Below are 10,480 nucleotides of genomic sequence, written 5' to 3'. Positions count from 1 at the left end.
CTTGTTTAAGTTTTTTGAATCTTTGAGAGATTTTAGGAAAGTCCACAGCATGAGCCAAAACAGGCCATTTGTATAGAAAAGCCACAGGAAGTGGCTCGGTGAGCCCATTATTTAGGTGGGGTGGAGCCTCAAGGAGTCACCAGGGCAGGGGGATCAGTGTTAGCCAGGTTGATGGAGACTCAGATAAAGTGGCTGCCTGTATCCACACTCGCTGGGATGGGGAAGGGCTCAACAAAGAGATAATGGATTTTATCAGCACTTCTGTCTAGGGGAAAACTTTCCTTCCAGTCCTTGTCCTGAAGCTCCACAATTCAGTTTCTTCCCATATGGTTTTGGTGCTTTTTGAGTAGCTGCCCCAGTGCTAGAGCTCAGAGAGAGTGAGTTTGTTAGTGAGTAAGTCTGTGCACAGGTCTCTTAAGAGGCATGTCCACAACACCAGCTGCACTTCATCTCACTCAGCCACAATCTCTACTGGTTTTCACAACCAGAAATTGTGGGGACTTCTCTTTCCAGCACTGAAACCTTGGGCTGGGGAACCTAGTGTGGGAATGGGACTCATCGTTCCTCTGGAGGGTCCTCCACAGCTGAGATATTTCTCTCAATTCTCAACCGCCACACATGGATATGAGACCAGGCCATTCCACACATCCACCTTTCCAACCAGTCTCGAGGTAGCCTCTTCTGTATGTCCCCCATTGTAGGACTTCTTTCAGTTAGACTTCAGGCAGCTACCAATGATAATTGTTCTATAGTTTAGATGTAATTTTGATGTCATGAGATGAGGAAAGCATAGCATTTATCTACTCCACCATCTTGACTGGGAGCTTAAAACCAGTCTTCATAAATTGAAGAAGCTTTAAATTACATGAAGTATGTTCTCTGACCAACACGATATAAAACTAGAAATTAATTAAAGGAAGAAAATTGGAATAGATACGAATATATGGACAATAAACAACATGCTATTGAACTAATGGGTCTAAGGTGAAATTGAAAAAAAAATTAAAAAGTACATAGAGAAAAATGAAAATGGAAATACAACATGCCAAAACTCATGGGATACAGCAGAAGCAGTTTTAAGGAGTTAAGTTCGTAATGATAAATATCTATTGTAGAATTTTTAAAAATATGAAATAAACAACCTAACCTTACATCTCAAGAAATTAGAAAAAAAAAGGGGGAGGAGGGCAAAATTGGCAGGAAATAACAGAGATCAGAATGGAAATAAATTAAATAGAGACTCAAAATACATGAAAATATCAAGGAAACTAAAAGCTGGTTCTTTGAAAGATAAACAAAATTAACAAACTTTAGTTAAACTCATCAAGAAGAAAAGAGAGAGGACTCAAGTAAATAAGATTGGAAATGAAAAAGGAGATATTATAACTGACACCACAGAAATACAAAGGATCACAAGAAACTTCTGAGCAATTCTGAGCTGCCAAAATGGCAACCTAAAAGAAATAGATAAATTCTTAGAAACGTATAAGACTAAATCAAGCCTATCTAGACTAAATCATGAAGAAATAGAAAATCTGAACAGACTTATAACTAGAAAGGAGATTGAACCAGTAATAAAAAACCTCCCAACAAAAGTTCAAGACAAGAGATCTTCACTGGTGAATTCTACCAATCATTCAAAGAAGAATTAATATCAATTCTCAAACTCTTCCAAGAAATAGATGAGGAGGGAGCACTTCCAAACTCTTTATATGAGGTTAGCATTAACCTGATGCCAAAACAAGATAAAGATGCCAGGAGAAAAGAAAATTACAGGCCAAATATCCTTGATGAATAAAGATGCAAAAATCCTTAACAAAATATTAAACTAAATTTAACAATACATTAAAAGGATTGTACACCATAATCAAGTGAGATTTACTCCAGGGGCGCAAGGATGGTCCAAGGTCTGCAAATCAATCAATGTGATACAACACATCAGTAAAATAAATGATAAAAAATCATATAATCATCTCAATAGATGCAAAAGAAGCATTTGACAAAATTCAGCATCTATTCATGACAAAATTCTCCACAAAATGGGTATAAAGGGACCATACCTCAAAGTAATAAAGTTCATATATGACCAGCCTACAGATAACACCATACTTGATAGTGAAAAGATTAAAGCTTTTCTTCCATGATCAAGAAAAAGACAAAAATTCCCACTCACGTATTTATTTAAAATAGTATTAAAAGTTTTAGTCAGAACAATTAAGAAAAGGAAATAAAAGGCATACCAATTAAAAAGAAAGAAGTAAAACTGTCACTATTTGCAAATTACATGATTATATATATAATTTCTAAATATATATATATAACATATATATAAAACTCTAAAAACTCCACTAAAAATGAGTTAGAACTAATAAAAGAATTCAGCAAAGTTGAAAGATAAATCAATATAAAACATATGTTCCGTTTCTATATGCTCATAAGAAACTGTCAGAGAAATTAAAAAAACAATACCAATTATAATTGCAACAAGAATAAAACACCTAGAAATAAACTTAACTAAGGAAGTGAAAGACTTGTACACTAAGATATTAATGAAAGAAATTGAAGAAGACACAAATAAACAGAAAAATATTACATGCTCATGGATTGAAAAAATTAATATTGTTAAGATGCTCTGCTATCTCAGCTTCCCGAGTGAGCCCTGTGGTTGCAGGAGCAGCTCTCCTGGCAGAGCTGGAGCCAGATGGTTCGAGGAGCCTGGCAGCCCCAGCAGCCACGGAGTCGCCTTGCCCCTAAACTGACTGGCATAATGGAGAAACCACCTTGAAAATGGAAAAGCAGGCCCGCATTGAAATTACAACTAAATTATAAAATAATCAATGTGGAGAATCACCTGAAGTCAAGCTAATCATAACATCTACGTCTGATGATATAAAGGAGCCACATCGAAGCTGGTAAAAGGGGCAAAGTCATGAAACAGGCTGGACCCGCACCTGCAGGTGGTGGAGGGTCACCAGGAAAAAGAGCAAGACTGCAGAAGCTCTCTTGAAGGAGAGTGGGGTCCTGGTCTAAGCTGGGGGCTCCCCAGGCCAGGGTCCCAGTCCAGGGTCCCAGTCCAGGGAAGAGAAGATTCCAAAAACTCTGACTGTAGAAACCAGAGAGTCTTTCCGGCCATCTGGATGAGACGGAAGGAGACTGAACCCCTAGACATCCTTTTGAAGGACCCTCACATAGGCTTTCTGACCTGCAGACACTCACCAGGGACACCGGCAGTGGGTCAGAGGCTTGCCTGGGATTTATTCTGAGAAAGTTTGCATTGCCTGGTGCCAGGGCAAGGGCTGGAAGGAAGGGTAGCCCCCATTGTGCCTTAGTCCAGACCCCCTATCGGGCAATCTACAGACTACACCAGTTAGACTGTGTAGACACCTTCCACAGATCCATTAGGAAGCGCTAGTCAGAGGGGGTCAGCCCGCCCTACCCAACCTGCAGATTGCCTGGGGAATTTGTTGCTGGATAGTTGCCAAGCCCTGCTACAATTCAAATTCAAGCATTCCCAGCGGGTGGCCAGTGCTGTAAGTGGTGTTTCTAATCCCAGCAATAGCGGCCAGCGCTGTGAGCCACATTTCCATTTCCAACAGGCCACCAGCGCTGTAAGCTGCATTTCTGATATAGGGTCAGGCAGATCACTGATGCCAACACAAACCTGGGTGGATATCAGGAACCTGTGGGCCAGTCCCAGACAGCAGCTGGTCTTGCTGTGATCTGGGACTTCTGCGGGAACTCGCGAACAATTCATAGTTCCAGCAAAACTGAGGCTGTATTGATCTGACTATCATTGTCTCTCTGAGACCTCCACACCAACCTACCCATAAATTGCCCCAGGTGGACCATTGCCACAGCCCTGCTCCTTCCCTCCCCTAATCTCCCAATCCACACGGACAACAAACTTTGGCTGGCACAGGGTGGGCACTGCATGGAAATCAACGGCAGGTAGACCTTTGCTGCCTGCGAGAGTTGCAATATTGTGTCTGGGGAGCTCAGGGGTCTATGGGACTGCCCCAGACAGCAGCTGGTCTCACTGTGATCTGTGTCTACAGCAGGAACACCCAGGCACAGAAATGGCAGCAAAACTGAGGCTATATTGGCCGGACGAACCTTGTCTCCCTGAGATCCTGCTTCACCTAAGCCACAAAGTGCCTGCAGCCCATTAACAAGCAGCCTCTTGTGTCCTGAGTGGCTCTGGGGTTGTGCAGTCAGCACAAGCAATAGACTTTGGCTAGTGCAGTGAGCACATTTTGAGGAAAACAGTTGTGGACAGACCACTGCTGCCTGTATAGCTGCAATACCTCTTGAGGAGATTGCAGGGGTCTGTATTAGCTTGATGGCCTTTGACTTCCTGAGCCCTTGCCTCATCCAATACACAAAGTGCCCACTGCACATTGATAGGCAGCTGCCGTTGCCCTGGGGTGGCACATTTAGGCCCAGGGTGGGTAGCAGCTGACCTCGTTACGAGTGGAAACTTGTACAGGGAGCCACAGAGACAGTGTTGGCACATAAACTGACGCTATAGTGGCAGGGGGAAATTTACTCAGTAGACCCAGGAGACTCCTGAGTCCTTGCACCACCCAACACGCATATCACCCAGAGGCTCATCCAGTTTCAGAGACTTACAGGCAACTGATAGGCAGTGTTAGGCCTTGAGGAGCACTGGTCCCTCTGTTAAACTGCCATAGGTCAAGGATGGGGGACAACCAACCGCTGCCTACAGTGTTGTCTCTTCCACTTACCTATAGATCCAGCATAGGCAATAAACATCTGCAGATAGCTTGGTAGCTCTCACCGGGTAGCCCTAAACAATCAAAAGCAGCAACTGACCTTAGCCTATGAGAGAGCTCCTTCCACAGGGCCACAAAACCAATGCATCCAGAGGCTGGCACCAGACCACAACAGAGCAAATCCTGACTAATCCCATTAATAATACACACAATGGATGGTTGCAACAAGTACACATGCCTGATAGAGCAAATCCCACTCAGTGGGGTCAGCCGCCACACAGCAACTCTTACCCTGTAGGAGAAGCCAATTCCCACAATTAGTCAGCTTAAGCATTAATCCCATCTACTGATCTACCAACAACAATAAAGGCTTGGCAACAACAGAATATCACACGCAATATATACAAAGATCACATCCAGAGCCCCCAGCATAAAGGAACAGGGAGAGTGTGCCATTGGGCCATGCAGGACACCTTCCACATTAGGCTATCTGGCCAAGGCTGAGAGAAAATAAATATTCCTGACACATAGAAATGAACACAGAGAAGCTAATAAAATGAGAAAAACAAAGAAATGTGCCACAAATGAAACAACAGGAGAAAACTCCAGAAAATAAGCTAAATGAAATGGAGGCAAGCAACCTACTAGAGACATAGTTCAAAATAATGATTAGAAGGATGCTCAGTGAATTTATGGAGAGAACTATGAACACAATGATAACATCAACAGAGAGATAGTAAGTATAAAAAAGGACATAGAAACCATAAAAAAGAACCAAACAGAAATGAAGAATACAATAACTAAAATGAAGAATAAACTAGAAAGATTCAATAGTAGATTGGACAAAGCAGAAGATCAAATCAACGAATTGGAAGACAAAGTAGCAGAATACACCCAATCAGAACAACAAAAAGAGAAAACAATTTTTAAAAATAAAGATAGCTTAAGAGATCTCTGGGACAACATGAGGTATAAAAATATCTGGATCATAGGAGTACCTGAAGAGGAAGAGAGAGAACAAGGGATTAAGAATCTATTTGAAGAAATAATGACAGAAAACTTTCCTAATCTGGTAAAGGAATTAGACATACAAGTTCAGGAAACACAAAGAGTCCCAAACAAAACAGACCTACACCAAGACACAACCTAATTAAAACTTCAAAGGTCAAAGACAAAGAGAGAATCTTAAAAACAGCAAGAGAAAGAAAGCTAGTTACTTACAAGGATACCAGTATAAGAATGTCTGCTGACTTTTCAATGGAAACTTTGCAGGCCAGAAGGAAATGGCAAGAAATATTCAAAGTTATGAAAAACAAGAATCTACAGTCATGAACTCTACCCAGCAAGGCTTTCAATTAAAATGGAAGGTTAGATAAAGAGCTTCCCAGACAGGAAAAATCTTAAAGGAATTCATCACCAACAAGCCAGCATTACAAGAAATGTTAAAGGGACTTCTGTAAAAAGAGAAGGGGTAAAAAAGAAAATAGAAATAACAAATATGAATAATAAAATGGCAGTAACAATGTACCTATCAGTAATCACTTTAAATGTCAATGGATTAAATGCTCTAATCAAAAGATATAGGGTAGCCAAATGAATAAGAAAACAAGAACCGCGTATATGCTGTCTACAAGAGACCTACTTCAGATCAAATAACTCGCAGACTGAAATTAAAGGAATGGAAAAAGATATTCCATACAAACAGAAATGGAAAAAAAAAGCCAGGGTAGCAATATTTATATCATATAAAATAGACTTTAACACAAAGCTTATAATAAGAGACAAAAAAAAAAAGGCATTATATAATGATAAAGGGATTGATAAATCAAGAAGATATAACCCTAGTAAACATATCCACACTCAACATAGGAGCACCTACATACACAAAGCAATTATTGACTGACATTAAAGGAGAGATCAATAGTAATACACTCATAGTAGACTTTAACACTCCATTGACACCAATGGACAGATCTTCCAAGCAAAGAATCAACAAGGAAATAATGGGCCTAAAAACACTCTAGACCAAATGGATTTAATAGATATTTTCAGAACATTTTACCCCAGTGTAGCAAAATATACATTCTTCTCAAGTACACATGGAACATTGTCAAGGATAGACCAGATGTTAGGACACAAATCAAATCTCAATAAATTTAAGAAGATTGAAATTATATCAACTGTCTTCTCTGATCACAATGGTATGAAACTAGAAATCAATTACAAGAAAAGAAACAGGAAAATACACAAACACAAGGAGGCTAAATAACATGCTACTAAACAATGAATAGATTATTAATGAGATCAAGGAATAAATCAAAAGATACCTAGAGACAAATGAAAATGGAAACACACCAACTCAAAATTTATGGGACACAGCGAAAGCAATCCTAAGAGGGAAATTCATAGCAATACAAGCTTACCTTAAGAAACAATAAAAAGCTCAAATAAACAATCTAACCTTATGCTTAAAAGAACTAGAAAAAGAACAGCAAACAAAGCCCAAAGTGAATAGAAGAAAATAATCAAGATCAGAAATATACGAAATAGTCTAGAAAAATCAAGATCGGAAATATATGAAATAGTCTAGAAAAACAATACAAAAGATAATGAAACCAAGAGCTGGTTCTTTGAAAAGGTAAACAAAACTGACAGACCCTTAGCCAGACTTATCAAGGAAAAAAGAGATAGGACTCAAATAAATAAAATCAGAAATGAAAGAAGAGAATCACAGAATTCACAGAAATACAATAGATCATAAGAAAATGCTATGAGCAATTATATGCCAACAAACTGGGCAATCTGGAAGAAATGGATACATTCCTAGAAATATACAATCTCCCAAGACTGAGTCAAGAAGAAACAGAAAATCTGAACCTACCGATTACCACTAATGAAATAGAATCAGTAACCAAAAACCTCCCAAAAAACAAAAGTCCTGGACCAGATGGCTTCATAAGCAAATGTTACCACATATTCAAAGAATTATCACCTATTCTTCTCAAACTATTCCAAAAAATTCAAGAAGAGAGAAGGCTCCCTAACTCTTTTTATGAATCCACTATTACTTTGATTCTAAAACTGACAAAGACATTACAAAAAAAGAAGACTATAGGCCAATATCTCTTATGAACATTGATGCAAAAATCATCAATAAAATATTAGCAAACTGAATTCAGCAATACATTAAAAATGTCACACACCATGATCAAGTTGGATTTATTCCTGGGATGCAAGTTTGATTCAATATCTGCAAATCAATTAACAAATCGAAAGATAAAAAACACATGATCATATCAATAGATGCAGAAAAAGCATTCGACAAAATCCAGCATCCATTTATGACAAAAACTCTTAGCAAAGTGGTAATAGAGGGAACATACCTCAATATAATAAAGGCTATATATGGCAAACCTACAGCTAACATCATACTCAATGGGGGAAAGGCTAAAAGCATTTTCCTTAAAATCAGGAACAAGACAAAGATGCTCACTTTCACCACTCCTCTTCAACATTGTATTGGAAGTCTTAGCCACAGCAATAAGACAAGAAAAAGAAATAAAAGGCATCTGAATTAGAAAGGAAGAAGCAAAACTCTCGTTATTTGCCAATGACGTGATGCTATATATAGAGAACCCTAAAGATTCCACCAAAAAACTGTTAGAACTGATCAATGAATTCAGTAGAGTAGCAGGTTACAAAATAAATATTCAGAAATCAGTGGCATTTTTATACCACAATGATGAACTTTCAAAAAGAGAAATTAAGAAAACAGTCTCATTTACAACTGCATCAAAAACTATAAAATATCTGAGAATTAAATTAACCAAGAAGATAAAAGACCTGTTTTCAGAAAATTATGCCATTGAAAAACGAAATTGAAGAAGATACAAATAAATGGAAGCATATTCCCTGTTCATGGGTAGGTAGAATCAACATTGTTAAAATGACAATACTACCCAAAGCAATCTATAGATTCAATGCAATCCCTATCAAAATACAATGGCATTTTTCAGAGAGCTAGAACAAATAATTCTAAAATTCATATGGAGCCATAAAAAACAAACAAACAAACAAAAAAACAAAAAAAACGAATAGCTATGGCAATCTTGAGAAAGAAGAACAAAGTTGGAGGTATCACGCTTCCTAATATCAAACTATACTACAAGGCTAGAGTAATCAAAACAGCATGGTACTGGCACAAAAACAGGTACATTAATCAATGAAACAGAATAGAGGGCCCAGATATAAATCCATGCCTATACGTTCACTTAATATATGACAAAGGAGGTAAGAATATACAAAGAGATAAAGACAGTCTCTTCAATAAATGGTGTTGGAAAAATTGGACAGATATATGTAAAAAGAAAAAGAAGGAGAAGCTGGACCACTTTCTTGTATCATGTACAAGAATAGACTCAAAATAGATTAAAAACTTAAATGTAAGACCCGAAACCACAAAACTTCTTGAAGAAAACATAGGCAGTAAACTCTCTGATATTACTAACAGGAATTTCTTTTCAGATATATCTCCTTGGGCAAGGGATATTAAAGAAAAAATAAACAAATGGGACTACATCAAATTAAATTTTTTTTTTGCACACTAAGGAAACCATCAACAAAACAATAAGACAACCGATTATTTGAGAGAAGATATTCGCTAAAGATATATCTGATAAGGGGTTAATATCCAAAATATATAAAGAACTTATACAGCTCAACAACAACAAACAATCCAATTAAAAAATGAGCAGCAGAAGAAATATAGATAGCCAATAGACATGTGAAAAGATGCTCAAGGTCACTAATCATCAGAGAAATGAAAATTAAAACCACAATGAGATATCATCTCACACCTGTCAGAAGAGCTATCATCAATAAATCAAAAAACAAGTATTGGTGAGGATGCGGAGAAAAGGGAACCTCATACATTGTTGGTGGGATTGCACATTGGTGCAGCTGCTATGGAAAACAGTATGGAGGTTTCTCAAAAACTTAAAAATGGATATAACGTTTGACCCAGCAATTGCACTATGGGTATTTATCCAAAGAAAATCAAAACAATAATTCGTACAGATCTATGCACCCCAATATGCATGGAAGCACAATTTACAATAGCTAAGATATGGAAGCAACCTAAATGCCCGTTAACAGATGATTAAAGAAATTATAGTTCATATATACAAGAGAATATTACTCAGCCATTAAAAAAATTAAAATCCTACCATTTGCAATGACATGGATGGACTTAGAAGTTATACTGAGTGAAATAAGTCAGACAGAGAAAGATAAATAACGTATGATTTCACTTATATGGAGAATCTAACAAAAAGAACAAACTAATCAAATACAGACTCACAAATATAGTGGAAAATTTGGTGACGGACAAAGGAGAGGGAGTTTGGGGGACTGGGAGAATGGGGTGAAGGATTAAAGAATTACAAACTAGTAGTCGATAGTTGGTCACGGGGATGGGGAGCACGGCATAGAGAATGTAGTTAGCGTTAATATGGTGGCTAAGTGGAGGGCCAAGGGAGGGAGGGAGCTATTGGGGGAATCATTATATTAACTATATAGATGTCTAACCAATGTATTGTATACTTTAAAGTAATTTAAATAAATAAATTTAAAAATTAATATTGTTAAAATGTTTCTATTACCAAAAGCAATCTATAGATTTAGTGCAATTCCTAGCAAATTCCAATGGCATTTTTCGCAGAAACAGAATAAACAATTCTAAAATTTGT

Source organism: Pteropus medius, unplaced genomic scaffold (assembly GCF_902729225.1).
Source record: "Pteropus medius unplaced genomic scaffold, Ma_sr-lr_union100, whole genome shotgun sequence".
NCBI classification, from domain to species: domain Eukaryota; kingdom Metazoa; phylum Chordata; class Mammalia; order Chiroptera; family Pteropodidae; genus Pteropus; species Pteropus medius.
This window is presented reverse-complemented; position numbering follows the sequence as displayed.